We start from the raw sequence: 18,824 nt of genomic DNA, 5'->3' as shown, positions 1-18,824 counted from the left end.
TACAATGGAATATTACTCAGCAACCAGAAAAAAAAAAAAAAGAAACACATGTCTTTTGCAGCAACTTGGGTGGAACTGGAAAAGATCATGCTTAGTAAAATAAGCCAGAAAAAAAGGAAAAATACCAGATGGTTTCTCTCATAGCAGGAATATAACAGAACAGACGAGAAAATAATGATAATGATGAACAGGTATATACATTTTGTGGGGGATGGGATCAAAAACAGTGGTGGGGAGGGAAATGCACTGGACTATGGTGAAGGCACATGGGTGACTTGGTGATGGGAAGTCCAAGGGGATTGCAAATGAGATGGAAAAATGCACAAAATGATGTAAAAATAAACTATTATATATAATAAAAAAAGAAAACAATTATCAATTTTTTGCATTATAAAATAATGTATATAGGCTGTGATTCACAAGAGGGGCCCACTTACTCTTTTCTTTCTTCCTCTTCTCTCTCTGTAAATATTATGCAGAAATGTTTTAATGGGCACTTGAAAGAACGGACAACATTTCTGGAGAGCTTACTATGTGCTAGGCTCTAAAATACTTAATGGACTAACTCATTTAATCTTCATGACAGTCCTACGAGGATGGAACAATTATAATTCCTGTTTTATACATGTTAAACACAGAACGCTAAAGTAATGTTACTGGATCACACAGCTAATAAGTATTGGAGCAAGGCAAGCTGACTCCAATGCCCAAGCCCTTAATCATCTAGCAGGCGGCGCTAAGGGATGGCATTTAATGTCTGAATGTTTGTCATCACTGTAGTCTTCTTAGAGACTGCACAGAGGGTGCAAGTAAAGAAAAATACAGAGGGGGTGGAGGTAAGTGTCGAAGCTGATAACTCACTGATTTTTCTTTTTGTACTGTGGAACTTTTGGGGGCTAGGTGAAGTCTATAAGTGCCTTTTCCAGAATAATGTTTTTTTAGATAAACAATAATACAGTTAGATGTTAATTACACTGAAATACAGTTCTTGGGGCCTCTCTGATGGTGCAGGGGTTAAAGACTCAACACTATGACGCTATCCCCAGCCACTTAGCACATGGCACAGTAGACCTCACTGCTCATCTCAGCAGTGTATTTCAGTACATTTGCTTGTTCCATACATCTGCTCCCTACTCAGTTGCTGCTAAATCCACTCACCTCCCTGCACCTCTGGCCTAGACCCCAGTTATTATATGCATAAATAAGTAAAGAGTAAATCTTAAAAAAAAGAAGCGCAGTTCTCAAAATATTAAATCACTTGCCATGGTGATTATATGCTTCTTTATCAATTTACTGAATAATAAATAAGGTCTAAATTATGAGTACCATAATTTTGCAGTTTTATGAGTATAAATGACATTTCAAGATATTTAAACTGCCATAATGTGACAAAAATACTATCTACTGGGATAGCTATTGGTGATAAAGTCACAGATACTGCTACTACTACTATGACTTGTCTATATTCATATGAAAGAACTGCTAAATATCTGTCAGAGATTAGTAAAAACAAAGATGTTAATTTTTTTCCCATCCAAGTTCATTGGCTTCCAGAAGTTTGTCTATGGATTTTTTTCTTTTTTTTTTGGAGGGGTGGAGAGATTTTGGACTTCAGGTTAAGAACTCCCCCCTGTGGCCCTCCATGGTGGCACAGCGGGTTAAAGCGCAGTACTAAGAAGCTAAAGCCACTTCCACATGAGTTCGATTCCCACCTGCCCCAGAGGTGACCACATGGTGCGGCAGACCTCTCCTGACCCTCCAGCTGCTCCCCTCAGCAGTGTACTTGGTCGATCTGCCTGTTCTGCTCCCCACTCTGTCTCTGGTGAAGCCTCTTGCTGCCCCTGAGCCTCTGGCCTGTACCACAGTTCTGTATGCACAAATAAATAAATCTTTAAAAAAAAAAGAACCCCTCTGCTAGTCAAACCTAGGGGTAGTTTTTGGGTATATTGTGGTTCCCCAGTATGTGTATCAAAAGTGGGTAAAGAAGAAGTCTAAGCAACTGACCAGGAATTTCTGGAAGTGATTCAGTGATGTGATCCTATTATTCCTTCTCGTAAGCCTATTGATTAAATGAATTAAAACTTGTTCTGTGATAGCTGAGAATAATTCCTCAGATATGTCTCAAACATTTGCTAAAATGCAGTAAATCATTTTACGGATTTAAAAAATTAAGACAAATTCAGAGACTTGGGAGTCTATTTTCGTATGTTGGGACTAATGAGAGACAACAGCTCCTGGGCAGAACCCGCCCCTGACAATAGCACGTCTTCCTCATTCTACCACACCCAGTTCCCCAGTAACTTCCAAAATGGTTGTCAGGCAACAATATAAAGATCAAGGGTAATTTCAGAGCATGTGTGAGATATCCCAACGTGTCCTACCATGAAGGGAGCACAATGCAGGTAGGGCCTTATTTGTCACTGAAATCTGATTAGTCAGAGGAACCTTGAGTTATACTAATACAGATATCACTAATACAGATATCTTCATGCTACTAGGAAGGTTTATAATAATAATAACAGTAATAATAACTAACACAAATTGAATGGCTACTATGGGACAGGTACTACTTGAATCACTTTTTCTATATTAACATATTTAATTCTTAGGGTAAACTTAGAAGTCCTATCAAGATCTTCACTTTATAGTAAATAATTTGAGTTAATTCTTGACTGGACTGAAATGCTTTATTATGGTACGTAACTACTGTAACAATCATAAATAAATAATAAACTCTAAAATCTCAGTGGTTTAACATAATAGAAAGTTCCCTTTCTCTTGTCAGGCACAGTAAGAGGGTGGATGTACAGGGCCATCGACAGGTGGAATCCAAGTTACTCTGAGTTTCTTACACCAACCAGAAGGTGAAAGACATCCATTCCACTGGTGAGAATTTACTGCCAGCATCTAACTACAAGGGAGTCCAGGAAATATAGTTGAACTGTGGACTCAGAGGGAAAGGAAATGGATTTTATAACCAACTAGCCAGTCTTTGTCATGTCAAAAACTCAGATAATAATTATTGGTGCAAAGCTTTCCTTGCCCTTAAATGTGCTCCTTAAAAATCTTTTCAAATGAACTTAGTAGATGCTTTTTTTTTTAAAGGAAAATAAATTATTTGTCTCAATACTAGGAATATGGTGTTATTATCACCAACACATGCATGTTTCTTTCTTTCTTAAGCTCTAATCATTCTAACATTTGTCCTTCAACCCATGCTACAAACCCCTCCCTCACTTGACTTTTTTTTTAATGCCTTCCCCCTAGTACAACCATTATGGAAAACTGTTTGGAGGTTCCTCAAACTGCTTAACATGGAGTTTCCCTACAACCCACCAATCCTACTCCTAGGCATCTACCCAATAGACACAAAAACACTGATTCAAAAAGATACCTGCACCCCCATGTTTATTGCTGCTTTATTCATAATTGGAAAGACATGGAAGCAGCCCAAATGCCCAAAAATGGATGACTGGATTAAAAAGATGTGGTACATATACACAATGGAATATTACTCAGCAGCTAAAAACATAAACACATGTCTTTTGCAGCAACATGGATAGAGCTGGAAAAGATCATGCTTAGTGAGATAAGCCAGAAAGAAAAAGAAAAATACCGTATGGTTTCGCTCATAGGAGCGAAATGGACCAGGCGTATAATGGAGTATAATGGACCAGGTAAGAAAATAATGGACCAGGAGTATAATGGACCAGGCAAGAAAATAATAATAATAATGGACAGCCATATACCAGAGACATTTTATGGGGGTGGAGTGGAAAGTGGGATCAAAAACAGTGTGGGAAGGGAAGTGCATTGGACTATGGTGATGGCACATGGGTGACTTGGGGATGGGAAACCCACGGGGATTACAATTTAGATGAAAAAAAATGTACAAAATGATGTAAAAATAAACTATCATATTAAAAATAAAATAAAATAAAAATAAATAAATCCCTTCCCCACTGCTTCTGCTCCTGATCACATCTTCCTCCAAGGGCCTCAGAACTTGCTACACCCTCAACAATATGTTTTCTCAGAGATCTTTGGCCCCATCCCCTCTAAAGCTGATTCTTATTTCCTGCCCATCCCACTCCATGATTCTTCCACTTCTTTGTCTTCTTAGCACTATCTTATTAATTCACTTGCTAACTATCTGTTATTCCATGGAGGGTGAACTCCAGGAATGAAGGCACTGTTTGCTTCATCTAGATCTTAAGATGAATGAATAAATGGTTCGATCCCCAACATGCAGAAAGTCTCTTCTGACTTTTCTATATCCTAAGTAGTGCCCATTTCTGAACCCCTGAAATTGCTCCTGTTTGACGGTAATCACTCATGCATGTAAAGGCTTTATTTCCTCTTTGTTTCAAGTTTCAGGATGAATTTGAGACAAGTCCTGTCCTGAGATTAGGACAGGACTCAAAGACAAAATTTTGCAATTTTCTCTGACTGGTAAATAAGAGGTTAAAAAACCTGATGAGTCTAGGCTTGAATACCCGCTGCCATAAATTTCCTTGGCTCATTGTTTTTTGTTGTGTTTTTACCATTTCTGAGTTATCTTTCTACAGCTTATCAAGCTGGCTGCTATGGGGACAAAGGGAGTTGCAGACCCAGAAAAAAGAACCACAGACCTTGAGACCAGACTGGTTCAACCTGGAGCTGTGCGTGCACAGCCTCCAAGAGATATTCATTCATCTTGGAGATGGTCATGAGCCCTGCACAACTCCAGAGCTAGTTGATTGGTGCTCATAACTGACAACAACAAATGGACTTTAGCCAAATTCATTGTATTTGCTTTCTCAGCAAATACATTTTAATTCCTTTGTTCTCAAACCCCCCCCTCCCCCCCAGAGCTGAGTAGCCTCCTATCTCCAGCACCTTCCAAATATCTCCTGCCCTGAGGAGTCTCTCCAGAGAGACTTAGCTTTTTCACTAATCAATAAAAGCTGACTCCTTGCCTGCCCTCACCATTGTCTGTGTATTTGGATTCCTCTTTTAAGCCTTGACCAGAGGGTTTTAAGAGCCCTTTGCTGGGGTTGGGAGAAGGACCCTTGAATCAATTTGCTCCCAGCTGTATTGGGTGGAGCAGTGGCTGGCTGTCTCCCAGTTTATCTGCATGTGTTGCTGGAGTTTACACTGAGGGACTCCCCACCCTCAACCCCATTCTTCCCCCCTCAACTTCTTCCCCAGACCTCCCCACACCTCTAGCACCCTCCCTTGTGTGGTAACAGATTTCCTCAGTCACATTGGGAGTTTTTAATTATTTGACTAATGGATTGGAGAAACACTGAAGGTATAGCCTGCAGTACCTGGATTTCAGTAAGGAATTCAAATTGTCTCCTGTGATATTCAAGGGGGCAATAACAACAGGAAAGGTCTTTTATAACCACAGATCCTCAGGGGAAGAAGCACTGTAGTGTTCTTGGTTTCTCCAGGACCCTGACTGTTGCAGTGTATGTAAGAGACATTTAGCATTCAAATGATTACTTTTATCATTTAAGTGCTTTAATGGTAATGAGAAGTAGTAGCATTCTTATGTTCATAGCACAGATGACAAAACAAAAATTAATAACAGAGAAATAAGCTAAATCATTAGCCAGAGATCACTTTTTACAACTGTCATCAAAACTGTACTTGAATACAAACGGAAACTATAAACACATAGAAGAAACTGTAGACAAAACACTCCATGACTTTGATTTCAGGGGTCTTTGGGAATTTTACTCCAACAGCAAGGAAAACAAAAGCAAAAATAAACATATGGGAATACATCAAACTAAAAGCTTCTGCATAAGGGAAAGAAATTATCAAAAAACAAAAGACACTTTGCTTAGTAGGAGGAAATATTTGCCCACCATATGTCTGACATGGGGCTACAAAATAACCCATACAACTTAATAAAAAAGAAAACAAATAAACCAACTTAAACATGGACAGAATAAACAGATACTTTTCTAAAAAATATAGATGACCAACAGGCACATGAAAAAATGCTCATCACCACTCAAAACCACAGTAAGGTACTGTTTCACACTGAAAAAAGTGGTCAGTATCAAAAAGACTAGAAACAGTAAGTATTGGCGAAGATGTGGAGAAAAGGGAACTCTTGTACACTGCTGCTGGAAAGGTAGGTTGGTCCAGCCCCTATGGAAAACAATATGGGCAATTCTCAAAAAAATCAAAAAAGGTCTATCTTAGGATCCAGCAATCCCACTCCTAGGTAGCTACCCAATAGGTGCCAAAAAATAATATGTAGGGATATAGGAACTCTTGTGTTCACTGTAGCACTGTTTACAATGGCCAGGTTCAGGAAACATAAGTGCCCGGTGACAGATGAGTGGACTAAGATGACGCAGTATCCAATGAAACGTTAATCAGCCATTTAAAACGGTACAATCTTGCCATTTGCAACAACATGGGTAAAACTAGAGAGAGCTATGCTAAATGAAATAAGGCAGAAGGAGAAAGATAACTACTGGATGATTTCACTCATATGTGGAATTTAGAGAAACAAAACAAGCCCTAGAATCCCAACGCTCCAGAAGTAGGGGAGCACTGGTGCCCAGTAGCTAGGGGGGAGGAGGGCCAATGGAATAAGGTGAAGGATCATGGGTGCTGTAATATACACCTGAAGAGGTATGGACCTGTACGCCCAGGTTATGTATAACGTCATACACCATTATACCTCAACAAAAATAATACCAAAAATGTTGGACTGATTACTAAGATGTCCTGTAGTCCTAGACTTCGATTTCAAAGCCACACCTCTTTCTCCAAATCTATGACCTGTCATGAACTCAGTCATTACAGGAATGTCGGGATGTCATAGCTCTAATTATGCAATCTGTAATAATAATCTTAATGAAAGCTTTCAATATTACTGAAAATATGTTAAGTTTTGTTTCCTTTGCCTTTACACAACTTGCTTTTTAAAGCAGCATTTTACTTTAGATCCAGCAGGGGGAGTCAGGCCCATATAGGTTAAAGGTGCATTCCCCAGCCCCTCAAAACAAAAATACCCTCTTAAAATGTGCGTTCTTATTTCCAAAGTATTCTTTTTTCACCTCCCTTTAGGGTCCCTGAACAGCTCTTTCTTTCCTTTCCATCTGAAACTTTAGGGCACACAAAATGAACTTGAAAAGTCACTTCTGGAGTTCCTTTGAAGGTACAGAATGTCGGTGTCACCCATTTTTTGGACAAGCACCTTGCCTGCTGTGCTGGGATGGGACAGGAGGGTAGACATCCAGGGGGGAAGAGTAAGGCGGGGATAGGACAGCTAAGAGAAAACAGCAGCCGCCTTCAGAGGGGAAGAGATCTTGGAACTGGGCCTTGAAGGACTGTTGACATTCCTCTGTCAATCATGGCTTAAGCTAGCATTCCTGACTGGAAATATTAAGAACAAATGACAGATGCATTAGAATTATAGATAGGAAATGAGCATAGTTGAGGATAAGGAAAGTTTTTCTGGAATGATAACCTGACTAAGTGGGGTTGATTTTAACTATGTTGGTTAGAGGCTAACAGTAATAATATTTGTCACACAAATTAAAATGTAGTATTCAATAAACACTTAAGTAGCACTTAATATGTGCCAAATGCATTTGTAAGTACTTTACAAATATTCACTAATTTGTTAAGTGGTTTAATCTTCACACCATCTTCATTTTTTTAAATGAAACTAAAGAGAAGTGAGGCTAAATCACCTGTCCAATGCCACATAACTTGAGAGGATTGGAGCCTTAAGTCTGCTACTCATAACTATTTGACCTGCATTAACTCTTTGATTCTCACAATTCTCAGAGTTTGGTACTGTCACTATACCCGTTTGCAGATGAGAAACAAAACACAAGATTAAGTAAATTGCCGAGGTCACACAACTACTGAATGATAGTGAAAGATTTTAACCCAACTAGTATGACGTCAGAGCCCATCTTTTTGTGGCTTGTTTCTTCTTGTTAAAAATTCTTATAATATTGGGCCCTCCCTGATGATGCAATGGGTTAAAGCAGATTACCAGGAAGCTATCGCAGCCACTGCAGCACTAGTTCAATCCCTGCGACCCACATGGCTGGTAGATCTCTCCTGATCTTCCCACTGCTCCCCTCAGCAGTGCATTTCAGTCAATTAACCTGTTCTGCTCCCCACTCTGTCTGTGGTGAATCTCTTTCATCCCCTGTACCTCTGGCCTGTACCCCAGTTCTGTAAGTATAAATAAATAAATCTTTTTAAAAATTATTTTAATACTGACTACAATCAAAACAGTTCAAAATTCAAAGACCTGAGCCCTCCCTGGTGGCGCAGCAGGTTAAAGCACAGCACTAAGAAGCTAATGCCACTTCAGCATGAGTTTGATCCTGGCCACTGAGGTGTTCCCACATGGTGAGGCAGACCTCTCCTGACCCACCCACTGTTCCCCAAAGCAGTGTTCTTCATCAGTCTGTCTGTTGTGTTCCCCACTCTGTCTCTGGTGGATCCACTCACTGCCCCTGCGCCTCTGGCCTGTACCCCAGTTCTGTGTGCATAAATAAATAAATCTTTAAAAAAAAGTTAAAAGACCTAAAGGAATATATGATGAAAATTATCTTGCTGATACAAGATACCCAGTTCTCTCCTTACAAATCAATATTATTGGTTTCTGTAGTACCCTTACAAATGTAAACAAAAACACATATTATTTCCTTTCTATTATATATGAACTGTAAGAAGTATAGGCACTGTTATTAAATCCTAAAGCTATATTTTACTGGCTGCTTAGTATGTCTGTATATAGACTCACCACATTTTGTTTAACCAGATCCTTTTTAGGTGGTTTCCAAACTTTTGCTATTAGAATCAATGAATAGACACTTGTATATGTGTCATTTCCCACACAGGTGAGCCTATCTGCAAGATAAATTCCTAGGATGTATTTAATGGTCAAAGATACCTGAATCTGTAATTTTGATAGAGGCAATTGTAGTCTATGTGCCCTCCTGCTATGTCACAGTGGTGGTTTCCCTGTTAGTTAGCCATCACATTATATCAAGTAGATAACTTATCTCAGTGGAAGTATAATTTGCATTAAATTTAATTTTGCATTTCAGGTTGAATTAGGAGACTAAAAATCATTCAGTTAATCATTAAAAAATTTTTTTTGGTGGTGGACAGTTTGATCACAATCTTTGTTTTTTTAATTTTTTTTTTTTATTATGAAACACATATATGAGGGCAAAGTGATATGTGACATATAGCAACAAATCATTTGGGGGGAAATAATTGTATAAGAAATAAAATTGGAGATTCATGTTGCTGAACTCTGAAGGCATATAACTGAGGCCTGACTTCTAAAATAGGGCTGAAAGGCTGGCCAGAGGCTATTTTTGCTGGCTACAAGCGGGGTCTCTGGAAGCAGAGTGAGAATACAGCTCTTCTTAAAGTTGAAGGTGTTGTGCTCAAGATGAAACTGAATTCTATCTAGGCAAGGCATATGCTTATCTCTTTACAAAGCAAAGATCAACTCAGTGATTCCTGGTGGCAACCCAAATAAAACTAGGGAAAACTGGGGAAAGACACTTAACGTGGTTCATGCCAAATTTCGAAGCAACATTTCAGCTAAAGCCACAGGACACAGAATCCATGTGATGCTGTAACCCTCAAGGATTTAAACTTACTGAAAAGTCAATAAATAAAAGTGGATTTGTCTTCTTGTATTTTGATAGAAAATAAAATAAGATACAACTGCTTCAGTTATGCAGCACCTTCTTGAGGAATCCATGCTGGCAAAGCAGTTCTAGGTTCTTTGAGGGGCTTCTTGGGGGTGGCTACCCCAGACTTCTGCAGCCTTAGGTTTGGAATATATATATATTCTAGTTCCTAGCCAAAGGCCTATGTGTGACTTTTCAGGCATAAATTTATAACAGCTTTATTTGGTAGGCCTCCTGTGGAAATGCTGCCCCCATCAGATTTCATGCAGTTAGTGGTCTTGGGATCTCTGAAGGGGGTTTTAGTCAAACTCAGACCACTGAGGCTAGTAGGGGACTAAGCATATATCTATTTTATAAATTTTTTTTTAAAGATTGATTTATGTATGTATACAGAACTGGGGTACAGGCCAGAGGTGTAGGGGCAGTGAGAGAATTCACTAGAGACAGAGTGGGGAGCAGAACAGACAGATTGACAAAGTACACAGCTGAGGGGAGCAGCAGGCTGGTCAGGAGAGGTCTGCTGCACCATGTTGGTCACTTCCAGGGTCAGGTATCCAACTCACACTGAAGTGGTTGCAGCTGCTGCTAGCTTGCAATGCTGCGTACTAACCATTGAGCCACCAGGGAGGGCCCTCTATTTTAAATATTTTATTTCTTTATTTTTGTACAGAAGAACTTGGGTGTAGGCCAGAGGTGCAGGCAATGAGAGGAATCACCAGACAGTGGGGAGCAGCAGGTGAGACAAGGGGGGCTTGCAGTACCATGTGGGTCAGCTCCCTGGCTGTGGGTCAAATTCAGGCCTTTGCAGTAGGCTGACATGGTGGTAGCACTGAGACAACCCCAGGCCACCAGGAAAGCCCCTATATATCTACTTTTAGAATAGGAGCTTCTGTGGATGGTTTCTTTATCATTTTCTGCAGAGATAAACTTTCTGCACAGGTCTCTACTGAGGTTTCCTTATTGGCCGGGGAGAGGAGAGTGAGAAACTTATCCCCTTTGACTCAATACCAGTACTTTTCCACTCTGACTCAGTACTTTTCCACTCTTAGCCCTCCTTCAAAATGCCGCCTCCTACCCCTATGTCTGTGCTGATCCATCTGACCTGGAATGTCCCAATGGGGAAAATTGCTACATAAGAGAGAACTTTCTCTGTTTTTAATCTCTTGCTTGTACTATCTCAGTAAGTAATTAAAGACTTGAATATTACTTTCATTTTTGGCCTGTTGTTTTAATCACATACACTGAACACCTGGCAGCTCAACTTCTCCAGCTCAGCTGAGCCTTTCACTACACATAAATACATCATCACACATACGCAAGGTCAGAACTCGAAATGTGAAGAGAAAACTAAAAGGATGACCAACCATAGGGCCACCAAGAAAAACAGTTTGCAGGACATGGGACTTATATTCTAAATTGGAGTTTGCTAAGTATTTGCTGGGTTTTAGCTATAACTGAATTTGCTCCGTACTTGCTGAGTTTTAAAACTGAATCCCAATGTGAGAACCCTGTTAGTCCTGGGGCCAACCAGAACAGTTAGTTACTCTATGAGAGATTAGACACTTAAATAGCAAACCTAACAACCCCTGACTTCTGTAATCCCATGAGACTATGAAAGGGAGACTCAGACAAAGCATACGACTTAAAAGTGTGACAAACAACAACACATGAACGGACAAAACAAAACAAAAATTAACAGTGAAAAAACTGTAAGAACAAAATAATGGTTACCAAAAAGGGAAGAGGAAAGTGGTGAGGGGTGTAAATTGGGTCAAAGGGGTCAGTCAATGCACAGTGAAGATGGAAACTAGATGTCTGGTGGTGAACATAAAGTAGTATATATAGATGTTGGTTTCTAAGGCTGTGTACTTGAAATCTGTATAGTGATATGTCGATGTAACTAAAAAAAAAGTCTAAAACAAAACAGAAAAGAAGTATAAGCAATGGGAGGAGGTAGAGGTAGGGATTCACAAATAAACTTATCAAAGCAGAAAGTATTAACAAGAAAAATATTATAGTACATATGATTTGAAAGATGGGACATACTTAAATATTAGTCCATTCTATATTCAATGGAAAAATGTTTATAAACATTTTGAGTACTTAATAAAGTAATTGGCTTACAGTTTGACACCTGATGAAAAAAACATGTATACTTAGACATACTGAACACATTAAACATGTTCACATAATTATATGGGGAGATGGAAGGAGTGGAAGATTAGAGTGGTTCGGGAATGTTAAAGTTTTGTCTACAATAATTACAGAATATTAAAAGTAAAATATGTAGCTATTAGAAATTAAATAGATGAAAAATGTTAGCATTTTGTTGAGGTAAGCACAATGACTTAAGCAACTAAAATTACAAAAAAGCTGCCTTCGGGGAGCAGAAGTGGGGTGAAGAGAGGGGTGGGATGTGGTAAGGACATTTTAAGTCTTTTAGAACTGCATTATCTGACTTTTTAAACATGCAGATTTTACTTAAATTAAAAAAAAGAAAGAATCACAAAACCACAATGACATACTACCTTATACCCCTTAGGATACCTACTACAAAATAAATAAAGCAAACTAAAAAAAATTAGCTGGTGTCGGTGAGTAGGTGGAGAAATTGAAACCCTTATGCACAGCTGATAAGAACACAAAATGACACAGTCACTATGGAAAACGGAATGGAGTTTCAAAAAATAAAATTAGAACTAGAACTACCATATGGTTCAGCAATTCCATTTTTGGAAATATACTTAAAAGAACTGAAATATGAACACTGTACACCCATGTTCCTAACAGCATTATACACAACAGCCAAATGGTAGGACTAACCCAAGTTTCATCAATAAATGACTGGATAAACAAAACCTGATATATACACACAATGGAATATTAATGTGTTAAAAAACAAAGAGTCGCAGCTCTCGTCCCAAGGCAGCCCGCCATGACCATGCAGATATTTCTTTTCAAGAATCTGTCCCTTTTGTGGGTAGCTTGTTCTGCCTGCTTGTGTCTGTGCAATCATCCTTTCCTTCCTCTATGTAATAAACCTGCCCTTTTGGATATATAAAAAAAGCATTGAGTTTCTGGCTTCCTTGTCATAACAATGACAAATCCTGAGGACATTACGTTAAGTGAAATAAACAAACTACAAAAGACAAACACCAATGTAGTACACAACATAAAGGACGTTACCTCTAAAACACAGACAAAGCAAAGTTGTAACACATAGTTGCCTCAGTTAAAAAAAGGAAGGCCAATTACATTGTATGAATTAGTGTCTGTGAGGCACCTAGAGTAATAAAATTCACAGACAGAATAGAAGGATGGTTACAATGGACCTAGGATGGAAGGAACGGGGAGTTGTCATTTCATAGTTTAGAGTTCTGATTTTGCAAGATGAATAGAGTTTTGGAGTTTGGTAGCACTACAGTGTGAATGGACTTAGTGCTACTGTACTTACTTAAACATATTTAAATATGGCTAAGTGGGTAAATTTCAACTTATATATATTTTTCTCAATTAAAATTTTTAATGATCAAAGTAGCTTGTAATTCAAATTACATATGATTATAACAAATACTCTGTTTTTAAATATTTTATGGAGTGTAATAATCTTTGACTTAGCAATATAACTGCATGTTTTAGGGTGTCAGTCCAAGAGGATGTGATGTTGTTTTCTTGTTAAGGTTAAGTGGTTAGTAAGACTTATGACATCTGACCATATTTAGACTAAGAAGCCAGGTAGTTCTAGTCATCCTCAAGTGTGAAGTCGAACAGTGACATAATCCCTAGAAGTGTCTTAGCATCAAGCTAAATTTAACACCTAACTTGTTGATCTACAATTTCAAGATTTATTGAGCCTTAACATGTTTGACTTTACAATGGTGTGGAAACAATACATATTCAGTAGAAACCCTGTTTTGAATGTTGATCGTGTCCCCCAGCTACTATTACACAATACTCTCTGATGGTGCTGGGCAGTGGGTAAGCAACCGGTTCTCCACAGGGGGGGAGGGGTATTAAAAAATTACACGAGCTATTCGATACTTGATTATGACATAGACTTTGTGTTAGATGATGATTTTGCCCAACTGCAGTCTAATGTAATTATTATAAGCATGTATAAGGTAGCCTAGACTAAGCTGTGATGTTTGGTATGTTAGGTGTTATAAATATAAATTCATTAATTCAATGAATTAAATAAGTTCCTGCTCTCCTTGTTTTCTTGGAGATGCTCCTCCCGTGGCCCTTAGATTTCATTAGCCTCCAGCCTAGGTGGATTGTTTCTAAGGACTTCCTTTCCAAATTCTTCTGGGAGTTGAAATTCCAGTATCGATGGAATTTTTAAATTTTGCTTTAAAATTCTAAGCCAATTAGGGTCCTCCCTGGTGCCACACCGGGTTAAAGCATGGCACAAAGAAGCTAAAGCCACTTCACCATGAGTTCAGTCCCCACCCTGGAGGTGACCCACATGGCGCAGCAGACCTCTCCTGACCCGGCCCCTGCTCCCCTCAGCAGTGTACTTCGTCGATCTGCCTGTTCTGCTCCCCACTCTCTCTGGTGAATCCTCTCACCACCCCTTAACTTCTGGCTTGTGCCAAGTTCTGGATGTACTGCTATTAGTTAGCTCTGGATGCTTGTTATTTGAGTTGTTTGGATAGTGAGTTCCAGCTTCCATTTCCTTTGTTTTATCCTCACTGTCCCACAGCATAGCTGTTCTTGATGAGAGTGCTATTGCCTAGGGTTCTACGTGTTAAAAAAGGACAAGAACAGATCAAGAAACATCTAGAGAAAAATATACAGTATGCTTGTTACAAAGAAGTTGGAAACACAAAAAAGGTGGCAAGAATAAAGGAAAACAATACCAACTCTCTTGCATTCTCACAACCAAAGACAGCATTTTTTGCCTATTTCTTTCCCACCTTTTCTTCCCAAGCCTAGATTTCTGTTGTTGTGACCATGTCCTATATCTAATTTTACATCTGGCATTTTAAATAATCATGATATACAATAGTTTTCCTCAGGACTTATAAATTATTCAGAAACTCCATTTTAAAAGGCCAAATAGATCATTTAATTGAAACACTGCAATTAATAGATCTGCTGTTGCATCTTTAGATTGCTACCAATTTTCCACCATTATAAACAACGTTTTAATAAAACAAAAATATTTTCCTCCTCATACACAGATTTTTGCTAAATGGAAGGATATGAACATTTTTAAGGCCAAAATATTTTTTCCTAATTATTTTCTTTGAAGATATATATTCAGAGACTGAAATTTGTGACTATATGATCATGATGCATAGCATACTACTTGCTGGCTACATTTGAATGCAACTAGGCATCTCTGACAGGAAATGAGGAGTAGATTGTTAACCATGCAGAGTGAATCATGTACTGCTCAGAGCAGAAGGAAAAAAGTCAGAAGTCTTCTATGATATCCAAAACAAAATGGTTCTGAAATGTTACAGGTAGTTTTATCCATCCTCACAGTTCAGAGGCACTCTGTCCTTCGGCACATCACAAAGTAAACAGTCTATCTCTCATCATATCTTTGTCGTTTCCATTTTTCTCTTCCCCTGCCTGCCTGCCTTCCTTCTTTCTTTCCACCACACATCTAACAACATTATGTTATGGAAATTCTAATAGCTATAACACCTACAGGAGAGGCTAAAATATTGTTAGACAGAATTCTGATTCCAACATTCATTTGGGTCTTAGGTTGCATGATTGGTTCTAGCAAAGGATGGACTCCTTGAGTAATAGTTTCTTTCTTGGTAGCAACCTCACAAAATGTATAGTGCATTTCTTTAACAGTAAGCTTTCTGTTTATTCATCTTTGTTCTCCAACTTGGAGCATGCTTGTTTTCTTTTTAAAAAAGATTTATACATACAAGACAAGGGAATTACAACTAAGATGGAAAAATGCACAAAATGTTGTAAAAACAAACTATTATATTATAAAAAAAAAGATTTATACATACAAGAACTGGGGTACAGGCCAGAGGTGTGGAGGCAGGGTGACCTCTCACCCAGAGACAGAGTGGTAGCTGAACAGGCAGATCTACTGAAATACACTTCTGAGGGGAGTAGTGGGTAAGAGACAGGAGAGGTCTGCTGCACCATGTGGGTCAGTTCCCTGGCTGGGGATTGAACTCCTGCCACAGTGGCTGCTGATAGCTTCATAGTGCTGAGACTTAACCCCTTGTGCCACCAGGGGGGCGTGCATCTGTGTTTTCTCAGCAATGTAGGTTTTCAATAAATGGAGTATCATACAACAGGATATATTTTTATATTCTAGACCAAGAGAAACAGCTTATTGGATCTAGGAAGGATATCTTTATGGAGAGAAACCATTTATTGAGCACACACTGTACCAAGTTAATCTCTTTACAAACATGATCTCATTTAATTCTTACCCCTTTGTAGTAGATAATATTAAACACCCCTAGCTTATGGTTGGATAAGTTAGGTATAAGAGGTCAGTGACATATGTAAAAATAAATACTATAAAAGGCATAGATGGAATACAAGAAAATAAAATTCCACCATTCATCACTTGGTGGGGGACAGATACAGATTAAGGTAGCTGCAGAACTATTGGCAAGAACTATTGAAAAGGTGCATGCATTTGTAATTTTGCAAAATATTGCCAAACTGTCCCAATGGAGGTATAGAAATTGAGAGCTTTATCAGTGCAATAAGCAAGTGTCAGTTTTCCCACTGCCTCAGCAACAGTTTGTTATCAAATGTTCCGTTTTTTGCTAAATAAGATGGTGGAAGATAACATCTCCGTGGTTCTTATAATTTATACAACTAACTATTATTATGAGCCAGGATGAATTTTTTTCCAAATATGTATTTTTAGAGTAGTTCTGGGTTCACAGTAGAATTGAAAATACAGAGATTTTCCCATATATTTCTGTCCCCAGACACAGTCTCCCCCAAATCCAAATCCATAATCCAAATGCGTTATGCATTTGTTAAATCAACAAATCTACATGGACACATTATTACCCAACTTTATATTAGAGTTCACTCTTGGTGTTGTACAGCCTATAGGTTTAGATAAATTTATAATGATATGTAATGCCAACTATACAGAATAATTTCACTGCCCTAAAAAATCCTGTATTCTGCCAATTCATTCCTTCTACCCACCTTAATCCCTAACAACCACTGATCTTTTTACTCTTTCTGTAGTTTTGCCTTTTCCAGAATTTTCCACATTTCCAGAATGTGATATAATTGGAATCATAGTATATATGGCCTTTTTAGATTGGCTTCTTTCAGTTAGTAATACACACTAAAGGTTTCTCCATGTCTATTCAGGCCTTGATAGCTCATTTCTCTTTAGTGCTAAACAAAAGTCGAGGGTATCAATGTACTGTGTTTTATGCATCTGATCCTGTTGAGGGATATCTTGGTTGCTTCCAAGATTTGGAAATTAGGAATAAAGATTATATAAATGTCTGTATGTAGGTTTTTTTATGAACACAAATTTCCACTTCATTGTGGTAAATATCAAGGAATGCAATTGCTGTACTATATGAAAGCATATGTTTAGTTTTATAAGAAACTGCCATACTATTTTTCAAAAATGACTGTGCAACATTTTGCATTCTCACTGCAGTAAAGAAGCATTCTTCTTGTTTCATATCCTGTTCAGCATTTGGTATATGTTCTGGATCTCAGCCACTCTAATAGGTAGTAGTTTCTCACTGTTTTAATTTGCAATTCCCCATTGATATACAAAGCCAAACATCTTTTCAAATTCTTTTTCATCTTTATGTATTCTTTGGTGGAATATATGTCAGTTCTTTAGGTCATTGCTAATTGAATTGATTGGTTTCTGACTGCTGAAATTTTAGGAATTCTTTATATATTTGGGGTAACAGTTCTTTATTAGATGTCTTTTGCAAAATATCTCCAGTCTATGGCTTGTCTTCTTATTCTCTTGAAAGATGAGCTTTTTTTTTTTTTTTTTTTGGCATAAGATGAACAGCCATTTCTAATTCTTTTTTGATCAGCTATCTGTTCAGCTCTCTTGGTGCTACATCTTAAAGTCATTTAATTGTAAGATTTGGGCAAAAATTACCTCTTTCTTGAATCATTGATATCACACTCACAAATCCCTACCCACTAGAGTGTCAGATCAACACCTCTTTTTGTAATTAGGTTACCTGGAAAGCTAATACTGAATGAAATGAAATCTAGTGGCAGAAATTTGTTCTGAAAATTCCTAAGTTTTAGACTGATAATGCTTGTAGGCAGTAACTACTTACCATTCATTAGTAACTAACTAATAGGAAGTAGACTTTGGGTGTTATAGTAGACTTTTGAGTTGGTTCATACTAGCTTGAGACAAAACAGGAATTTAACACAGAGGCTACAGCTCCCCCAGCCCATCCACCAACTCTGGCCATCAAAAAAAATCCTTGCACATTCCAAGTTAAGATGACCTAAACCCTACTAGTTTAGAGATCACTCATATTCTTTTATCTCACTGTTTGCTCTCTTGCCCTCTGGCGCCATTATTCCCTTACTTTACTTGAGGAACAGGAATGGCCCAGAGTTTTTGCTTAACAAAAACTGGTCAGAACCTGTTCAAGACTTTTTTTGTGAGCCCCTGCTTCCTCATAACTGACTCGTGACCTGGAAGCTAGTTTCTCCCAGAAGTGAATGAGAGAGGAAGAGAATATATATCAGCAGCCTCAAGACTCAAGGTGATGCTTTCTTATATCTGCCCACAAATTATTTCCATGATGAAGTCAAGAGCCTCCAGGGTCCCTTGGTAGCCTGGGCCTGTGCTTATGAGTGGCAGATGTTAACTTTCAGGAATTTTGTGAGCCAGCTGTTAAACAATGCCATTATTAAAAATTAACTTGTCTAACGTACAATTAAATATATGATATTAAGAACAAAGGCAAAAAAGTGATTAAAACTCACTTTTTTATTTTGGCACATTTTAATATTACCTATTTTCCTGAGGTTTTATACATTATACATTATATATATGAAGGATGAAGGATGGAAATTTTATATAACGTCATGCAGTAACTGCACATTTCTTCCCATATGTGCACTCAGTGATGTTGCAACATTTACGATGGCAGGCACCTTATCCATTCAAAGCTACTAATT

At 38.2% G+C, this 18,824-nt stretch overlaps 1 pseudogene; it reads left to right on the top strand.

Annotated features, from left to right (window-relative positions):
- Nucleotides 1–3,658: 3,658 nt before the first annotated feature.
- LOC105853653 lies at nucleotides 3,659–9,644 on the top strand (annotated as a pseudogene).
- Nucleotides 9,645–18,824: the final 9,180 nt, after the last annotated feature.

This window comes from Condylura cristata, unplaced genomic scaffold, assembly GCF_000260355.1.
Source record: "Condylura cristata isolate star-nosed mole 26May11 unplaced genomic scaffold, ConCri1.0 scaffold00015, whole genome shotgun sequence".
Taxonomy (NCBI): domain Eukaryota; kingdom Metazoa; phylum Chordata; class Mammalia; order Eulipotyphla; family Talpidae; genus Condylura; species Condylura cristata.
This window is presented reverse-complemented; position numbering and strand designations above follow the sequence as displayed.